This window comes from Cebus imitator, unplaced genomic scaffold (genome assembly GCF_001604975.1).
Source record: "Cebus imitator isolate Cc_AM_T3 unplaced genomic scaffold, Cebus_imitator-1.0 Scaffold56, whole genome shotgun sequence".
In the NCBI taxonomy this organism is placed as follows: Eukaryota; Metazoa; Chordata; class Mammalia; order Primates; family Cebidae; genus Cebus; species Cebus imitator.
The window spans coordinates 1300155-1320499 of NW_016107371.1; the positions used below are offsets into that span (position 1 = coordinate 1300155).

The 20345-nt window shown below is 43.4% G+C and overlaps 1 protein-coding gene across 4 annotated transcripts in view; it reads right to left on the bottom strand.

Annotated features, from left to right (window-relative positions):
- NCALD (neurocalcin delta) overlaps nucleotides 1-19588 on the bottom strand; it is a 446431-nt gene extending 426843 nt beyond the window's left edge. For 2 of the 4 annotated variants that reach the window (XM_017528903.2, XM_037738648.1), the window contains exon 1: nucleotides 19495-19588. The gene's annotated coding sequence lies outside the window, so the exon portion shown is untranslated. The remainder of the gene's footprint in view (nucleotides 1-19494) is intronic. The other 2 variants (XM_037738649.1, XM_037738647.1) reach the window with 2 other exon arrangements.
- Between the last annotated feature and the right edge of the window lie 757 nt (nucleotides 19589-20345).

Here is a 20345-nt window from a genome sequence, read left to right on the forward strand (position 1 = left end):
TTGTTTAGTGGACATCTGGGATCATTGTAGCAAGTGGAGTAAGCAAAGAGATATGGTAATTCTGTCAGTACAAAGTTCTATCTACAAATACACACATGCACACGTGCGCGCACACACACACACACACACACACACAAACTGCTACTGAACATCCGGGGTCACGTAGACTCAACCTATATCTGCAATCATGAAGACTTGCTGGTTTAACCTCCACAGGACTTGAAGTCCCTGATTATATACTTAGTCCCTGATTATATAGCTAAAAACCAAGCAATTATTTCCCAATGAGTATTAAGATCACTGATATATAAACTGGGCATTTTAATCACTAGCTAAATAAACTGGGTTTTAAATCCTAGACACTGTGAAGGTTTACACAAAGCCAGTATGTAATTTGACAAAGTCATTTTAATGCCAGAACAGCTTAGACTTCAAATAGGGGGCAGCTGGCAAGAGCCCTTCAAGTCTTATCCTTCTATTTGATCAAAAATTAAAGACAAAACCATCCTGTGATTGGCTTTCTCAAAAAGTTGCAAATCTTAATAACAACTTTTTTGACTTAATATCATCATCTTTCAGGATTATGACCTAAAAAAACCACAGAGGATGCAGGCCTATCCCTGCACTTTGGATTTCCTAGGTCTTTAAATTTGTCACATAAGAATCAGCCTGTGGTCCAGTCTGCTTTTCCAGTTACTTGTAATAGACCTGAAAATGTTCAACATTGATGTGGGTTGTTTTTGCATGGACAGTATCCATTCCCATTTTTTGTGGTACTAACACGTCAATTGTCACAGGGGACCACATTCCCCCATTCCCAGTCCATGTGCTTTAATGCACGTGTGGGGAGTGGAAGGAGGTTTAACCCCTTTCCAGGGATGGACAATGACCCAGACCTGACCAATCAGCTTGGCTGAGCAATAGGCATGAAACCAATTTAGGGCAATGAGAATCAAACCTGGGAACTTTGCCATAACTATAGGGAAAGAGAAGCTCTCTGCTGGGGTTGTTCAGCTAACAGATAAGCCTGGAACTTCTGATAGTATCTCAATATCACGTAGAGAGGCCCTGCCTGAGGATAAAATCAATCCAGAGAAACGCAAAGCCAAGAGATAGATTTCTGATAATATTTCTTGAGACCCTGATCCAGGCAAGTTTGCCTTTACAATTACCTGAACCAATTAATCTGATGTTTTTTCTAAGTCCCTTTGAATCAGGTTTCTATCATTTGTAACCTAAGGAGATATAGACTATATAGATATATATAGATTCTTTTAAGTTAAAACTTTGTAAAGATAACAAAAAATGTTTATCAAAGTATAAAATGAGTTTGTACCAGAGATGTTAATTTCTTGCTATGCACTACTTCCCATTCCAGTATGCACTCCCTTTCCCACAATCCCTTGCTCAGGAAAATGGCCACTAATGAAACTAAGATAAACAGCAACACAAAGGCAGGTAATTATTTTGCTGCCCAGGCTTCAATAGCTTGTGTTGCCTGACTCCATGAGCTGGACCAATAGGAATCTCTTGCTTATAAATTTATGCCAGGACATGCTGAGGGAAATTGAAGTCTCATGGTGCAGACTTATGGATTTGGTTGACCTTTCAAGGGCCATATGTAAGATAAAGAAACAGGATAGGAGAGAAAAAGAGGAGCTAATGAAGCAGAGACCACAGGACCTCTGAGAAAGAAAATGGCTCTATTCCTGATTTGCCAGTTCCTTGTTTTGGACCCCGTGAGGCCCAGCTGCACTTTGATTCACTGTCATGAAATCTTTTCCAGGATTAAAATAGTGGTTAGAAATCATGGTTCCAGAGTTACCTCCTGGGTGTGACTCCTGACTCCCACTTTTCACACACCTGCCTTAGAGGATATCGTCTATGCCTGCTCCTCCATAGTAAAATGGGGATAATAACACACTAACTCCCAGGATGGGCAAGAAGATTCTGTGAGATAATATACTCAGAACAGTGTCTGGCACATAGTGAAGTCTGAATCAATGATAGTAGTAGTCATTGCTACAAGAACCCCTGTTACTCAAATTAGTTTGAGTGACATCCTAGTCCTTTACCACCAAAAGGGCCCATCTAGAACAACAAGTTTCTAAATGGTTAAGTATAAATATATTTTTACATAATACATATAAAATGGTACATATACCTACAGCTGTGGGTAGCACAGGAAAGTATCTCAGATGTGTGGATACATCCCTGTTCTTATCCTCATTCTGCACTGTGCCCTGATCCTCTAGGGTCTTGCACTGAACCTTCAGGGCTGGTTAATTTCATACACCAGGGCTGACATGCCAGCCTCTAAGACTTCTCTCTTTGTCTGCAACTGCTGGAAACTTAGCCTCTTCTTCAATTGCAGTCTACAGCTCTAGCTATTTCTGCAGCTCCTTGTTCTTGTAGCAGAGGTGTCCTATGTGTAATGCATGCACCCTGCAAAAAAATGCAGAGGCCGTGGAATGAGGAGAGTTTCTTTAGACCATCCTGTCTTTCGGTATGTAGACAACAGCTAAGCACAATCCATACGCCTTCTCTCATTACTCAAACCACTGTCCTGTGATGCTTCCTGTGTCAAGTGGGCCCACCCCTTCTGAGGTTGGAAAGAAAATTCACCTGAGGCTGGAGGGTTTTGATTCTTCTACTGCTTTATCTCCATCTGTGAAAACCACATAAGTAGGTTCACAGACTTTGTCCCCCAAGTAAGTACTATTTAATCATTCTGAACTGCTGATGTATGCTCTCCAGCCCTTTAAAAAAAAAAAACAAAACCCTGATTTTACTAAAGAAAGATGAGATAAATCAACTTTAAAAGCAACTTTTTATTTTAAAAAATTCTTTATCCACAGCCTATATATGTGTGTGTGTGTGTACATATACATATACACAGAAATATTCTTCAAATCTGTTCCCCAAAATGTATTATAAATAAGAGGCACACAGTCCTAAAAAAGGAACAAAAGTTTGATTTCTTAAGGAAAAAAAGTAAGTCTTTAACAATAGCCCTGATACATTGTTTTGCATTCTTTTCTAAAAGGCAATAATCAAGGAATTAAATCTATACTCCCAAGGTCTTTCTCCCACTCTTCTGGTAAAATCAAGGTGTGAATTTTTTAGTACAATTGCTACTCTAAAAATCAGAGAACTAACGTATTCTTACAGCTACAGAAGAGGGCCAAGGAAAGAAGGGCTGGGCACATTCAGCACACTCCAAAGTCCCAAGCAAAGGGACATTCCCACGTGGGAATAAGCCAATTTTTGACTTTAGAGACAGTCCCTTGAGTTACAAGTTGATCATGTCCTAAGTTTCTTTCTAACCTGAAATGTTTAGAATTTAGAATGTATCTCCTCTAACAGCAACATTGTAAGCACTGACTTATGTCACCCTAAAGAAAGCATTCCTGAGAAGTCACATAGTTTTGTCTTGAGGGTCCAGCCACAACTTGTGTCCTTCTTTTATGGAAATGTATTTAGAGCTCCAAATAAGACATAGTGTCTCAGTGCCTCTGACCCTACAGGACTGTCACCAGTGCCAAGACGCCAGTGGTGGCCAAGGCCTGTGTCCTTCCCCTCACCCCACCCACGCTGACCTGAAGAGGGAAATCTCAATGGGTAAGAGTAGAAGTAGGAAGGGCCCTTCCTGCCCCTGCTCCTGGTCCCCATTTGGCTGCCAGCAGAGAAGGCGAAAAGCAGGAACTGCAGGCCAGCAAGGTACAGGATGGGGGAGGGAAGGAGACTTGGCTGAGACTTGGGCAGAAAAGCTCCCCCGCTTCAGCTGGGGACTGTCTGTGCTCTCAGCTTTCATTTCCACTGTGGGTTGCTAAGTGCTATACATAATGCAAAAGTAAATAGTTACACAGCGCAGTTTGGCATACACAAAAACACACATCAATCAGCCAAGGGGGGAAAAGCACTCTCAAAGTTTCTAGGTTTATTTTTAGATCCTGGTTGACCAAATGAGTAACCTAAATGCCCAAAGGAAGAGAAGTTGGGGCCAAAAAGTGTAGTTATTTAGAAACAGAGGACACTGACATGAAGATCTCTAAGACCATCTGAGCTTATAAAATATGCATCAGTCACGTCCTCAGGTGTTTTAAATGCCTCATAGTAGTTCTCTGAATAGGAAGTAGCATGCAATGCACTTGCGAGACTTGCCGGACAGAAAACGTCCTCCGACATTGCAATCACGGCAGCAGAGTGGATGCAACACAAAATATTAATATCCTTTTGTAAACGTCTAAGGACAATAGCAGGAGCTACAACAATGCTCAAGTCATTAGTACATTCCTTGAGGAGAGGAAAAGCGTTTTATTCACCTTGTATTTCCCATATCTGGCATGGTGCCTTGGACAGAGTAGGTTCACAACAAATACTTGTTAAATAATAATAATAATAATGCTCCTGGAAGAGCCATCAATTCTAGGCAGCCTTCCTGAGATTCTCCTCACAGTAACCAAAGTAGCCAACCAAGATTAAAGTTTCAAACACAGATTTACCACTAAGAAAGGCAATCAGAAGGGTGACCACAACAACAGATAGAATTATAGAAAACAATGAATTATCGGATTGGAAAACAGGAATAACAGTGCGTGAATCACTGAGATTGGATGAGCCTTGTCCCCTGTAAAATGAGATCATATTTGTGGCTCTCTTACCTCATAGCAATGCAGTAGAGATGAATGTGAAATCGTTAGCAGAAGCACTCTGAGCTTCTCAGACTGCACACTCCCATGGCATCCTCATATTCAAGTTCGAGGCAAAGATTTGGGGTCTGAGGAATCAGGTTATTCTCAGTGTAACCACCAAATTCCAGGTAAATGCAAATTCTTCCCTCCCTTAGAAAAATACTCTTCTGATTACCATACCACTAGTTTATAGCTGAAAAAAAAAAAGGTACAAATGAAAGGGATAACTGGCTTTATGGAAATAAAAAGGTTTTTTTTAAGCCTCATTCTATAAAGGGTGATGGGACAATTCATTAGTAAGTTAAAGGAGAAAAGCAATCAGTTTGGCCCCTTATTTCCTCCTCATCCTACACCAAAATAAATTATAATTGGATTAAATAATAATTTTTTTGAAAGTTAGAAATTTTTTAAAACCAGCAGACAGCAGAGCTAAGTAGCAAACCCTATGAAAGGGCAAAGCAGGCTGTCCCGTCAGTGGAAGAAATTGCAGGGAAACAGTTGCTCACTCACACATGTCAAACTATGTCAAATGGGCAAGCTATATACTAACATTTGGGGAAATATTTGTAACAAAAGTACCAAAAGTATTTTATTTTGATAAAGATCTTATGCCCACAATATATATTTTAAGCAAAAAAAAAGCAAATTACAGAATACTATGTATACTATGACACATAAGATCAAGCCCCCTTTGTATCTTTAAAATGAAGTGTATTTGTGTGCGAACACAAGAAGAAAGGTAGGGAAATACCCGAGCCTTTAACAAGGGCTCCCTGGGAGGAGAATTAAGCCATCAAAGCTTTTCCTTTGTGGATCTTCATCCTGAATTGTTTCTCTTGTTATCACAAGCATATATTACTTTTATAATTTGAAGAAAAAAATTTTTTATTTTAACTGATATGAAAAACATCTAAGGATAAAGAACATGTAACTGAAAATTAGGGAAAGAAGAAATGCAACTAGTATATAATAACATAAAAAAGAAATGTTCAGGCACACTAGCCATCAAAGAAATACAAATGAAAAGAAATTATTTTGGATTGCCTAGGACAGTCCCTATTTGTGCCTATTGTTTTGCTGTAATTATTAGAAAGCCCTCCCCTTTCACTCTCAAAAATGACCTGATGTGAACAATAAATTATATAGTCATCCTAGATTTGGCCAAGAAATATTTCTTGGCCAATTATGATGTGCTACCTACTAGGCTGGGCACTTAAATTAGTTAGTAAAAGTATTTTGAAGTGATGATGGTCAAGGCAGGGGAAAAGAAGATGAAATCAACACAGTCACACAACACGAATTGCTCTAACCCATTTGGAAAATTAAACTGACTTTTGCTAAAGATGTGTTAATATTTTTTAAATATTTATACCTTCAATCTGTTAAATTCACTAAAAATATATCCTAGGATGTAGTGTCAAATGGATAAAAAAAAGTTATTGTAAAAAAGTAATAATAGCAAAAAATGTATATACAGTGTTAATCAAAAGACCAGAAATGGAATGACTAAGTAAACTGAGGTATAATACACTCAATAAAATATTATGTATGCAATAAAGCATTGTCTACAAAGATTGCAGAATAAAACGTAAAATGTTTGAGACGTGGTTAAATGAAAAAAAAATTTTTAAAAAGATAAATATGACTATGTAACTAAGAAAAAAAATCTCTATGTTAAGTAATGAAAAGAAATACTCCAGGCTACCTTTGAATATTTGGAATAAGAGTAATTCTTTCTTCTTTCTAATCTTCTATATTGTGCATATTTTATTTTATACCTTACTTTTACAATGGTGGGGGCAATGGCACAGAGAGAACAGCACCAGAGGTCTGGGGAACATATTTTTTAAATGTCTTCCTGTTGCTTTCCCAAGAAACGTCAGAAGCTAGAATGGACTTCTGGTTCTCACTGCTTGTCCTTTGCCCTGGCATGGAAATAGTCATCATGTCCTCCAAAGGGTAAGGTGGTGGGAACTCAACATCATCGACTTCCCACATCCCCAGCCTCCACTTCCAACAACTGAGGGAATTTAGATCATATGTCTAAAAAGACATGGGGTGTGTGTGTGTGTGTGTGTGTGTGTGTGTGTGTGTATGTGTGTGGTGTGCACATATGTGTCTGAGTGTTGCTTCCTCTCTCCTTCCCCTATCCTCAAGGGCAGCAAGACAAACTCCAGAGCAATGGTGCAACAATCTGCCTTTAAAAATACAACAACAATGTAAAAGAGTGAGAACCAAAGGAACTCCAGCCGGAACAATACCCCAATATTAAATAGTTTTAAATAACAACACATTAAAGTCCATCTCTTTCTCAAACTTGCCATATAATCCCAATTACTCATCTCAGATCTCTACCTGTAGTATTTAAGGCCCTATCTCAAGGAATCAGGCTAAGCATTTCCCCTTCAGGCACATGCAACAGTCAGATAAATGTTCAAAATCTCTTACATAACACTACAGGTATGTATCACACACAAATGATACATGTATCTTCACAAACATCTTTATGTAAAAATAGGGGAAGAAAAGACCCCAAATATTAACTCTGACTGACTTTGAACATTTGAATTATAGGTGATAACACTACAGTTATGTTCCTAAAACTCTTCGGGTAAATTAGAAATTTTAATTTCAATAAATACACCCAAGGATGTTTGCCACTGAAAGAAATTATCTGAAATGTTTACAAAAAACAAAAACATTTTAGTAAAGAAAATAATGAACTCTCTAATTTATCTCTTTAGGAAATTCAAATATTTGTAATATCTTGTATGAGATTATTTTCTGAAAGGTAGGGTGCACCTGTGCCTTTGATATTGAGAAGCGGGGCAGCAGCACTTCCATTCATGAGATGCTGCCTCTTCTCCTTGCTTACGTTACTCTACTTAACCCTCTCAACCTTCACAACAGCCCTGTAAGGCAGGTACTACTATTGCTTCCATTGTCACCTGAAGATACAAGCCCCAGGGGGCCTCACAGCTAAATGAGTGACCATACTAAGGCCAAAACCAGATTAATCCACCTCCAGAGGGGATGTACTTTTTCCACCGTAAAACTACAGATTGCCTCCACATTCTTTTCTTAAACCAAAAATATCCCTTGCCTAAGCTTGTTTCAGACAAACTGTGATTTAAAAAAAAAAAAAAAATGTTATCAACTAACCAAATTGGCTATCAATACACATCTAGCTATTGTGAATGAAGAAGACACCAAACGACTATATCAATTTTCAAAAAAGTTATCCAGTCCCCAAATTAGAACTACAGGAAGAAAGCTGCTAAAGTTTAAATATGGTTGTTTGCCTCCACCAAATCTTATGTTGAAATCCGATCCCCATTGTTGGAGGTGGGACCTAAAGGAAGGTGCCTGGGTTATGGGGAGGTGGGTCCCTCATGAACAGATTAACACCCTCCCTGGGTGGAGGAGGGAGGTGAGTGAGTTCTCACTCTATTAGTTCAGTGGAGAGCTGATTATTAAGAGCCTGGCACCTCCCCTTCCCTTGCTTCCTCTCTGGCCATGTGATCTCTGCACATGCCAGCTTCCCTTCACTTTCCATCATTAATGGAAGCAGCCTGAGGCTCTCAAAAGATGCCCAATCTTGAATTTTTCCAGTCATCAGAATTATGAGCCAAATAAACCTTTTTCCTTTTTTTCTTTTTTCTTTCTTTTTTTCTTGAGATAGAGCCTCACTCTGTCGCCCAGGCTGGAGTACAGTGGTGCAATCTCGGCTCACTGCAACCTCCACCTCCTGGGTTCAAGCAATTCTCCTGCCTCAGCCTCCCGAGTAGCTGGGATTACAGGCGCGTGCCACCACACCCAGCTAATGTTTTGTATTTTTAATATAGACAGAGTTTCACCATGTTGGCCAGGCTGGTCTCGAACTCCTGACCTCTGATCCACTCGCCTTGGCCTCCCAAAATGCTGGGATTACAGGAGTGAGCCACAGCACCTGGCCCATAGCCTTTTTTTCTTTATAAATTACCCAGTCTCGGGTACTCTGTTATAGCAATGCAAAACGAACTAAGACAGAAGCTATGCATGCCCTTCAGACAATGGAAACAGAAAAAAAAACAAACCAATTAAATGGTCTAGGGGAGAAAAATAAAGGTATAGACATGCCTAAAAATAGTTTCCACCTTATCTCTGTTTTAATTATAGCAGATTAGCACATATTCTCTTGGAAATGTCACCCAGGCAACCAGAAATACAAAGACAAAGATGTTCCAAAAACTATATGTATATAAATCTATTTTTGCCATCTTTTGAGCATAAATGATCACTATTGCAAGAAAGACAATAATTAGGAGATCTTTTTTTTAAAGTAAGCACAGAAGAAAGTTTCTAAATACGTACCTAGTGTAAAGTAACAAAGTATAAAAGTAGTTCTCTACCTGATAAGAGGCCCTGGCCCATTGCCTCAAATTCAGGCCAACAATCTATTAGGCATATTAAACATATTTTTCCCTGTGTTTTTCAAATCTCATGTTTTTGTCTCATAAACCAGGGGCAGACTAATACAAAATATGGTAAGCTGGCAAATTTTAAACATGTATTTTGAAAACTGCCTTAAGTCCCCCTTAAGTAGAATAATTATGTTTCTGTTTACCTGGCTTGCCTAGGACAGTCCCCATTTGTGCCTGCCGTTTTGCTGTAATTACTGGAAAGCACTTCCCTTTCACTCTCAAAAATGTCCTGATGTGAACAATAAACTATATAGTCCTCTTATATGTAGCCAAGAAATATTTCTTGGCCAGTTAGGATGTGTTACCTACTGGATTGGGCACTTAAGTTTGTTTAGATTCATTTTAAAAAGATATATAAGATAGGAGCAATTTCAGAACAATCTAGTTGAAAAGACAGAAGTAACACCCCGAACATCAGTGAATCAGTGAAAACTTGATAATCATTGGTGTAGTCGGTCCCTTAGTTCAGATGAGAGAAAAGTAGCGAGTGAATCCCCATGGAGGGGGTCACTCCATGGAACTAATGCTAAAAGCAACAATTCCTCTTGAGCACTTACTGTGTGCCAGGCACTATGATCAGCATGATGCCCACATGATCTCACTTCATGCTCAAAACAGCCCTGTAAGTGAAGGTCTGTCTCACTCATTTTATGAATGAGATGACTTGCCCAAAGTCAGGCCAGAGAATACCAATGTCTAGCTCTCAAACACATGTTCTCCACCACTGTAGATGTGGATGACCTGCCTTCTGATTGCCCATCCCTACCAGGAGCTGGCCCAGCCATCAGCTTCTCTCTTTCTGCCCTGCAGCAGAGCAAGGTGTGGCCAAACTCTGGCCAAGGGTTACCAAATCAGTGAGAGCCCAACCATAAAACTAAAGAGGCTGCTCTTGCATCCTACGGAGGAGTCCCATTGAAGAGGCTATTGGGAAGAAAGTCATAAAGGGGTTCAGGAATGCAATGAAGGATGATGCAAGACTCTAAGGCTAGTAATAGCAGGAAGCCATGATCACCCTAGCCCTGAAGGTGCAAGGGAAGGAAGTGGCTAAAGGAACGTTCCAAAGAGGGTGGCAATATGGAGAGAGAAGCTGGCAGCCACTGTGGTCTTTAGCATACACACACCAAGCTGCAGCGTGCAACCAGCAGAGGGACAGGGGAATCAATACCCTACCTCACTCTCCTCCCACCCTCGCATCTCCTGTTGATTCCTGGCCAAATTATACCAGAAGTCAAAAGAAAAGGTGGTTATTGATGACAGTGGTAGAGATCGCCTCTTGGGGCACAGAGCCAGGTGGAGAAGGGAGCCAGGGACGTGGAAGGGCCAACGGGAGATATACAGGCCACTTACTGCCCTTGCCCTACAGAAGAGCTGTGCTCCAATCAAGGCAGAGGAAAGTGCTTGGCCACTCTTTGGGAGTTAAAGTGCCAGGTAGGCAAAAGGACACCATCCTCAGCATATATGCAAAGCCAGGGCCAGTTTCATGGGCATATGACCTGTGCCATCACACAAACCCCATGCTCAGCAGGGCCCCACACTGGCATCAATCCTCCGCCAGCACCATCTTGAAATTCTTAACTTTTTTAAACAAAATTCCCACACTCATTTTTCTCTGAGCCCCACAAATTATATGGCTGGTCCCCTGCAAGGCAAACCTTTCCTTCAGGTAGTGAGACTAAATTCTGTAGGTATCACAGTATTCCGATACACAGTTCAAAGCAAAAGGATCCAAAGTTAATATTAACCAGGGTAACAGTGATACAGTAGGATAGGTAACATGAAGGAGCATTTTACTTTTTTTTCTTTCCTTCCTCTCTTTTGAGGTCAAACTGTAAAGCAGCTGAGAAACCAAAATTAGCTGCCCCCTAGAGAGAAACAGACCTTAATTACAACTGCCTCTCCATAGCACAGACTGAATGGATTTTGGCTCTTCCCCAGTTAATTCGATCAATGCAGACAATAAAACAGAATAATTGATGCCCTGGAGTGGACTTTTCTGATACAACTCATTTGATGGGCTACAGTCATCGAATTCGCCAGGCCATTGCCAAAGCCACTCTTTACCCCACCCTATGTGCCCAATGTACACAGGCCCTAGTTTGGGGCTCATTGTTGAAAATACATAAATAAAAGACCCGCTGATGCACCAATGGCATTCACAAACGATATTTGTAGTGGATGCTTCCAGAAGCACGGGCTGAGAGACTTGAGTCTCTACTGCTTCTGCTTCCCTTTTATGAAAGACTCCAACATCCTTAGCCTTCCTCTGAAGAACTGCATTTTTAAACGCATCTGGGAAAGCCTCAGGTGAGAAGAGAAGGTTCAGTGGCAGCTCTTTTTCCCATTCATTTCCTTCAATGCCATCCAGCAAAGCGAGGCCCAGGAAACTTTTAGCTGAGACAGGGATCAAACTGACTTTTGACAGTCTCTTTCACTCACCCCATTATTTCAGAAATAAAGGATGGTAGATTTTAAGTGTTTGTTAATTTTGTTGTTTAAGGTTAGAATAAAATTCCAAATGATCAAATCAAAAGCATTTGGAAAAGCTCTACTACCTAGAATCCAGGCAGTAAATGAAATCTAGGAGCACCGTAACAGAGTCAGAGATTCCAGAGCTGCCATGTACACTACTGAGCTCTGTCATCGGTCAAATGATGGTGAACCCCCAAAAAACGTACGTCCAAGACTTTTTTTTTTTTTGTGGGGTGGTGGTGTTGTTTTGAGACAAGGTCTCGCTCTGTCACCCAGGCTGAAGTGTAGTGGCATCAACATGGCTCACTGCCGCCTCTACCTCCAGGGCCCAAGAGATTCTCCTACCAAAGTGCAGCCTTCTAAGTAGCTGGAACCACAGGTGCAAGCCAAGAGGCCTAATTTTTATTTTATTTTTATTTTTATTATTATTGTAGAGACGAAGCCTCACCTTGTTGGCCAGGCTGGTCTTGAACTCCTGGGCTCAAGCAATCTTCCTGCCTCAGCCTCCCAAAGTGCTGGGATTACAGACGTGAGCCACCATGCCCGCCATAACCAAGCTTTAACCCTTGGAATCAGTGAATATGAACTTATTTGGAAAAAGGGTCTTTGCAGATGTGATAAAGGATCTTGAAATAAAATCATTCTGGATCATGCAGGTGGGTTCTAAATGCAATGACAAATGTCTTCATAAAAGATGCACAGAGGAGAGATACACAGAGAAGAGCAGGAGGCAATGTGACCTGGAGCGCAGTTCGAGTGATACAATCTCATGTCCAAGAACGCTGCAGCTACCAGAAGCTAAAAGAAGCAAGGGATGAATTCTCCCCTAGAACCCCTGCAGGAAGCATGGCCCTGCCAGCATCTCAGCCTCTGGAGCTGTGAGAGAATAAATGTCTCTTGCATTAAGCCACCATTCTGTGGTCATTTGTTTCAGTGGCCACAGGAAACCAATACAAGCTCACAGCCCATTTCTCACCTGTGGCCTCAGCTTCACAGTCTCCAGCCAGGGACTACAGGAAGCCTTCCAAAGCAGCCCCAGTCTGTGTTCACAGCGGATCTAGTTCTGGCCCCAGATGAGTCTAATCCCTTTCCCTCAGTGTAGTACTTTCATGCCTGTGAAGAAAAGAATATAAAACTCCCACAGAGTGATTCCAGGCCAGATAGCCTCAGCTACTGTTCTCGGCATCCGCCAGCTCATGAGAAATCCCCTTAACTTGTACCAGCCAGGGCAGCACAGAGGGAACTATCCTCTCCCTTACCTTGAACAGCGTTCTCTTATTGCAGCCCAAGGTCTCACTAATGTTTAAACAGTCAGGAGACACTATCGACTCCGTTGGCACTTTCAACTCAAAAAAAATAAATAAATAAAATAAGTTACATCTTTTTCATATGTAGCAAATATGATTCAAGGACATGTTGTCACTCCCATCAAGTATATGGAAAATATTATTTTTATCTAAACATAATAAATCAAGTATGAAATATGCCTGTGAAGTATATTATTTTGTTTTTGTAAAAAGGAGGGGATCTGATCAGGCGCCCACACTACCTATTGACAGCCAAGCCAAGTTGGTACACATCAGATTATTTCCAACCACCTTGTCATGTGTATACCTATGCAACAATCCTGCATGATCAGCACATGTACCCCAGCATCTAAAGTACAATTTAAAAAAAAAAAAGAATCAAAACACACAGGTTGGGGAAAATGTAACCTTCCAGACCCAGCTGCATAGACAGAAGAAATGTGCTGATGATTTCTGATTATTTGTCAGTCTCCAGATTTCATAACCTGTACTAGCTCCCAATGTTGGGTAAATCACTCAACCTCTCAATGCCTCAGTTCACTTACCTGTAAAGTGGGGATAATTAGAACACTTCTTGGAGTCAGCTGCTCCCTCCCTGCACATCCAGACCCTCCCTCCTCCTTTCTATGGACTACAAGATAGTCCCACACCAACAGGTTTTCTTGCTGTCTGGCTTCTGGCTAGTTTGGACAATTTGCAGGCACCAGCAACAGACCAGAGGGTGGAAGAGAATGGTTAGGGCCATATTCACCTGCATGCCTCCCCACCAGGCCACAATAGGCAGTAGTCATATTCCTCTACTGAAAACCACAGCTCCTGTCGGCAGCCCTGTCTGCTGACCCATTCCAGAAACTGCTCTCTCACCTCCTGCTGAGGTGCTTTCACAATAGCCAAAAGATGGAAGTAAACCAAACGTCCATCAACAGATGCATGGATAAACAAAGCATGGTACATACATGGAACATTATTCAATCTTAAAAAGGAAAGAAATTCTGCCCATGTTACAACATGGATGACCTCTGGGAACATTACAATAAGTGAAATAAGCCACTCACAAAAAAGACAAATACAATTTATATGAGGTGCCTAGAGTAGTCAATTCATAGAGACAGAAAGTAGAATAGTGTTTGCCGGAGGTTGGAAGGGAGGAGGAAATAAGAAGTTTGTGTTTAGTGGAAACAGAGTTTCAGCTGGGGAAGATGAAGAAGTTCTGGAGATGGATAGTGATGATGGTTGCATAATAACGTGAATGTACTTAATGTCACTGAACTGTACACTTAAGAATGGTTAAAATGGGCTGGACGCGATGGCTCATGCCTGTAATCCTAGCACTTTGGGAGGCCAAGGTGGGTGGATCAAGAGGTCAAGAGATCGAGACCATCCTAGCCAATATCATGAAACCCCGTATCTACTACAAATACAAAAATTAGCTTGGCGTGGTGGCGCGCGCCTGTAATCCATCTACTTGGGAGGCTGAGGCAGAAGAATCACTTGAACCCCAGAGGCGGAGGTTGCAGTGAGCTGAGATGGCACCACTGAACTCCAGTCTGGGCGACAGAGCGAGACTCTGTCTCAAAAAAAAAAAAAAAAAAGGGTTAAAATGGTAAATTTTATGTTGTGTATATTTAACCACAGTTTTTTAAAAGGATGTATTCAAGAAATATTTATTGCTTGCCTGTGGCACAAAGCACTGTACTGGGGCTGCCTCAGGAAGCAAAATGCAAGACCACCATCACCTAGAAGGGAGCTCAGCTCCTGCATATTCCCCCACCTGCTCCAGATTCTAGTCAGTCCCTTCCCTAATTATGTCTTACACTTTCATATTGGAATACAAATTCTTAAAGACGGGACAAGATCTTATTTAGCCTGTATCCCTACAACCTAGCAGAATGCTGAGCATGTAGAAACCACTCAAGAATTATTGGTCAAATAGCTGAGTAAAAATCCAGGCAGAGGCCAGGTTGCAGTGGTTCACACCTGTAATCCCAGCCCTTTGGGAGGCCGAAGTGGGTGGATCACAAGGTCAGGAGATCAAGACCATCCTGGCCAACATGGTGAAATCCCATCTATACTAAAAATACAAAAATTAGCCAGGCGTGGTGGTGCGCACCTGTAGTCCCAGTTAACTCAGGAGGCTGAGGCAGGAGAATTGCTTGAACACAGGAGGCAGAGGCCACAGTGAGCTGAGATCATACCACTGCACTCCAGCCTGGACAACAGAGCAAGGCTCTGTCTCAAAAAAAAAAAAAAAAAAAAAATCAGGCAAAGAAATCTATGTCATTTTTCTCATATCTTCTAGCTAGTCAGAAGTTAAAATTTATTGACGTTATATAGCTATATTTGTAGTAATAGAGGGGCTAGAGCTTCACACTAAACTTACTAAACTCACTTTAAATATTCTGTTCACAAGTAATTCTACTAAGTGTGTCAATTGTGGATTTCAGATCAGAACTCCACTGTTTACTAGCCATGTGACCTTGAGCAAGTTAGTGCATACTCCTAAGGCTGTTTCCCTTACCTATGAAGAGGGAATGCTAACAGTCCTATAGTGAACATCGGTTGTTTTGCGATCCAAAATCTGTGGGCTCATCTCATCTATGACAGTATAACACTGTTCTGCTGGAGAAACACCTCTGCTGCTACTTCTTAGCCTATTGCCAGATGAAACATGTGACATGTGACCAAGCCCAAGCCTAGTAACACGTGGCACCCTGGTCACAGGAAGAGACACAAGACCCCATCAATGCTGATGAGTGAGAGCAAGTTATTGTGAGCAATGCTGTGATGGAGACTCACTTTCTGGCTGGATTTAAAGCCCAGACTATGTAAGGTCTGGAGCTCTTCCAGCCATCCTACAATGGGATGGATGGGGCCTCAATGAGATGGCAGTAAAAATGGTACCAACTCCATGAAAGCAAACTGACAAAAACAGAGAAATGAGGTCCTGCTAACAATGCTTGAGGCCTGAATCAGGCCATAGCTGAAATGTCTCCCTCTGGACTGAGGAGTTATCAGAGCCAAATAACATTTCTTTTTTTGTGAAAACAGTTTGAATGCTGGAGTTCCTGACACTTGCAACAGAATTGAGTCCTAAGTAAAATATCTCCTGAAAAGTTACTATAAAGGTTAAATGAGGAAACCCATGTAAAGCAGGGCACATAGTACACACTCAATAAATAGCAACTATCAATGTTAACTGCGGTGATTGCTCATTTTAGGGTAGAAAGCTCCTGCCACCTAGGGACTTTTAACTCATGTGCTCTATCCCTGATTTCTGTCTTCATTATCTGCAAATGATATTCTCCAGGGAGGAATGGTGAGGAGTATTTCCTAATCCCATTCCCTCACAGACAGACATCACAGACACAAAGTTGACCACAGCACACTTTCTTGCTGAGCCCAGATCAAGCTTTGGATTCCTATTCAACCCAGCTTTCCAGGCAGCCACTACCAATCAGATGACATGTAAAATGAAACCAATTTGTCTCAGCTTCACCTCAACAGTTAGCAAAGTTTTTCTATAAAGAACTAAGTAGTAAGCATGTTAGACATGATCTCTATCACAAATTCTTCTCCGTGTTTTGTTGTGTTGTGTTGTGTTGTGTTTACAACCCTTTAAAAATATAAAGCGCATTCTTTGCTCTCTCGGTTGTACAAAAATTCCTGCTCTAGAGCTTTGAAACCAGACTCCAGGGCTGCCTCAGGGAAGCAGGCACCTTCCTATCTTCCTGTGCAGGGGTGCTGGGATCCCAGGAGTTGGAGACCTTGGAGTGGGTGCTCAAGTCAGAAAAGCACCCCATGAACATACTGAGTGTCAGAAAAGGAACAGAAGAGCTTTGTTGACAGGAGGTTTCCTGTTATCATACCAATACCAGGCAATCTGAAATTCACACTTTGAGGGATGCTGTGATTCAAGGAAAAGCTATCAAACCCATGTGTGCTATGAACTTCACCTCTGCCTCCAGAACCAAATTCACTGCACAACCCTTTCAAAAAATTGGACCTCCTTCCCCTACAGCCACATCTGAGATGGTCAACCTTTTTATGAGGGAAGTAAGGAAAGAGAAGTGTTTGGATCATTACACTTCTTCATTGTTAGTCTGCTCCTCACCATTAAAAGGACACCCCTAAAGAAGTTTCAAGATAGTATGCCACATTTCTTTTGACCAAGTCTTGATTCCTTAGTATTTCCCAAGGTTTTTTATTGTAGAGTGTGAGATCTAAAGCTTGGCTTGGTTCTCCTCTCTATTATTCTCTGTGTTTGATTCTGGCATTGGTGAAAAGGACTGGATTTTGTTTGACTGATGTTCATTTATTCACTCAACAAACATGTACCTACAATCAGAATCCATCTCTCAAGGCACTTGCAGATAGGAAGACAGATACATAGATAATGGTGCAGAATGATGAGTGGCAGCATGAAGCAGAGCCACCTCAATCAGCTGGGAGGGGGAGTGTCACGCAGCCTGCTGGAAGGCAGTGTCGCAGCAGCTGAGCTGGAGAGAATGCACAGGAGTTGACCAGACAAGGAAGGGTGGGGAGATGATAGATGCTGAGACTCAGTGAGCAGGGCTGCACTGGGGGGGGGTGAGGCGGAGTGGGGGAGGCTTGGGAGATGAGGTTAATGAGGAGAGAAGGGTGGGAACCTGAAAATCCTTGGAGTCTGAATTCTATCCTGAAAACCACAGAAAACCTCTAAAGGAAATTAAGCAGAATAACTGGCTTCAATTTTTGTTTTCAGAACAGTTATGGAGAATTGACTGGAGTAAGATGATCCTGACTGGGAGCAACAAACTCAAAAGCAATTGGAACAATTCAGACAAGAAGTGCTGGGAATATGAACTAAGTCAGTGACAGCGGAACTGAGAGAAGAGGGTGTACAGCCACACTAACAAAAATAATAAGAGCTCACATTTATGCAGCACTTACAAGGCATGATGCTTAGTGCTTTCTGGGTATTAACTCATTTTACTTTCACAGTAGCCCTGAGATAGCTTTGTTATCTATTATCAACCTCAGGCCTCAGATCAGAAAACAGAGAAGAGGTTAAGTAAGGACCCCAAGTTCCAGGAGCTATTAGTGAATGAACCACACAGCTCAAACCCGGCTCTCTGGCTAAGAGCCCACACTCCTAATGTCCATGTTGGCAACTGTCCTAGCACAGCTGTAGACAGAGGGTCTTCAGGACTGAACACTGAGTGGTTGAGACACGGGAGATTCTAGGACAATTTCCAGGGATCTGGCTTAGGTAGGTAAACGTGAATTTCAATTTCTTGAGCCTGCTCCCCTGAAGCTCCTCCCTAAATCTGTCCTTCCCCTCCGCCCACTGCAGGCACCCACACTCCACCATCACACCACACCCCCTCTCCTTTGCAGTCTTTGCATTACTGCCTTTGGCCATAAAACACAGGGATCTCCCAGTTGAAGTGAAAAACCTCACAAGCATTTCCAATTAGGTCTGAGAAACCCCTGACAGCCAAGCCTGCTCTTGGTAATACAGTGGCTTAGGTCTATTATTTTCAAATCAGCCAAAACTGGGAAACTTTGAGCGAGGGAACTTGTGCGGTTTTCTTCTGAGAGAGTGAGACCTTGGCAGCCTACTTCTGTGTTTCGCCGTACCTGCCCTACGGAACAGAACACTGACCTTCTCGCGGGGCTAGTGTGTAAGCACAGAAGCCCACACAGCTGCCTCGCCTGCAGCCTCCTACAGACCCACAGAAAGAAATGGCATTCTTTCTCCCTGCACAAAAGTTAAAGCAAGCATCTGCAGCATTGAAAAAAAAAAAAAAAAACACTTGTGTATTTCCTGCGGACAGGGAGACCTCCTGCCCCTCCCGGGCTGATACAACCCACTTTGCACATCCTGCTTCTCTGGGAGCTAAAAATAAATCGGTATGCACTGAAAAACACTCAAACACATCTCCCCAGCACACCCTTCCCGAGTCCTCTAGGGCAAAAGACACGAATCTTTCAGGTCCTGAGTCCAAAGTGTAGACCATTTCCTCGTCCGGGTTCAACCAGCGCCTTTCGGCCGCTCCCTTGGCCCCTTCCCCAGACGCCCACTCCCCGCACCCGCCTCCTGCGGCCTCTCCCGGCCGACTCCGCAAGCCCGGGACCCGGCGGCTGCCCTGGACCCCGGCCCTGGCCCCGGGGCGGGATGCTCCAGATGTCCCCAGGCCGCCGGGCTCACCAACGCCCCCTTCCGCCCAGCGCGCCCCATCCCGCCGGCCCCGCGCGCCAATGCGCGGCCCTCGGCAAAGTTGCTCTCTCCTTTTCTGCCTCCCACCCTCAGGGTCTGTGATTTTGTTTTGTTTTCCCTCAGAGGCACTGGGGGAATGACAGAGGAATTGACGGGGTGAACTGCACCCAGGAGGAAGCTGCTGGAACCAGGTTACCAGGACCGCGCGCTCCTCGAACCCACCCCTACGCCCGCAGCGCCCCAAGCGCGCGGGTGCCCCCAGCAGCCGCTCCCGGCGCCGCCACCCCCTGCACACCTGCCCCGGCTGCAACTCCGACTCCGCTCTGGCTCCGGAGAAGCGGAGGGAGGGCGCTGCGACTCACCGCCTCGGCCGCTCCCGGCGTCTGTGTCGCGGCGGGCTAGGCGGCGGCAGCAGCGGCAGCGCCTTCCCTCTGCCCGCCTCCCCCTGGACAGCACAGCCGCCAGCCGCGCCCCCCTCCCCAGCCTCGCTCGCCGCCTCCCTCCTCGCGGCCGCAGACCCCCTCTCCACTGCAGTCCCGCAGGCAGCCTCTCCGGGGTGGGCTGGACCGTGGGAGTGAGGGGGCCAAGCTGAGGCGCGGGGTTTGCAGGTGCAGTGGACGCCCTCGCCTTGCCCTGGTGCAGCGGCCGGGCGTGTCCCCACTGTGCCCCTTAGTCCTAGCTCATTGCCCAGGCCTCTGGCCAACCTGCACTGGTACTTTCCAAGGGATGCCATCTGTTTGCTTGCTCGGGTCATGGGAGGTCAGATTCAACCTACAGCACCTCCTTCGAAGCTTCAGTTTGAGTAGGGTCCTGGGGTCCCTGCGCTTCTGTAGTAAAGTTCAAGGCAGCCTTGCAAGGCGGTTGAAAAGCTCAGGTGGGCTCCTTTGGACTCATTATGCCACAAGGTGGGAGGGGACTGCTTTTGTCTAACCAGTTTCTTCTCTACCCAGAGCCTCCAGTAAACTGTCTAGGAAAAGCTAAAAAAAAAAAAAAAAAATCCGGAGGAAGACATCTAAGGGTCCCCTCTCCTGCCTCCTCTTCCTCTCCCCAAATTTTTCGTCTCGTGTGGAGATAATGAGAAGCAAAATGTCTTGTCAATTCATTCACCCAATATTTATCGAGTGCCTGCTGGCTGCCAGCACCTGTTTCCTGTCTTGCTGTGTCATCCCCTCATGGCCTCTCAGAAGTCACTGTCATTAACTCCTTGTGCTTG